The sequence below is a fragment of the Penaeus monodon genome, chromosome 15 (genome assembly GCF_015228065.2).
Source record: "Penaeus monodon isolate SGIC_2016 chromosome 15, NSTDA_Pmon_1, whole genome shotgun sequence".
Taxonomy (NCBI): domain Eukaryota; kingdom Metazoa; phylum Arthropoda; class Malacostraca; order Decapoda; family Penaeidae; genus Penaeus; species Penaeus monodon.
Window position 1 is genome coordinate 40,508,114 of NC_051400.1, and position 557 is coordinate 40,508,670.

A 557-nucleotide genomic window follows, 5' to 3' on the forward strand; every position below is an offset into this window, starting at 1 on the left:
GTTTTTAAATTTTTGGGGATCAAAATTTGAAAGGGTGAAAAAGAAGGAAAGGGGGGGTAAGGGGCGGGGGAGGAGAGGGAGAAGGGAAGGTGTTTAGGGGGGAAAAGGGTGAGGGAAGGGGGGGAAAAGGGGGGGAAGGGGGGAATGGGGAGGGAGGGGAGGGGAGGAAAGGGGGGAAGGGGGAGGGAAAAGGGGGGGAGGAGGGAGAGGGAGGGAGGGGGAAGGGGGGAAAAGGGAAAAGAGGGTAGGGTGAAAGGGGGAGGAGAGGGAAAGGGTGAAAAAAGGGGGAGGGGAAGGAAAGTGAGGGGGAAAGGGTTTTGATAGGGAAAAGGAAGGGGGGAGGGGATAAAAGGGAGGGAGAGGGGAGGGTGAAGGGGGAGAGGGAAAAGGAACAAATGTTAGGCATTCTTTTTATAAAAAGAGATTGTTGTGCTGCTCTTACGTGTATTTCTGTTTCTTTTTCTTTTGCTGGTTTAAGTGACGCTGTGTTCTCCATGGATCGCTCTTTTTCAAACTGCTGTTTCTTTTCTGTCATTCATAAAAGTAGGGGGTAGGTA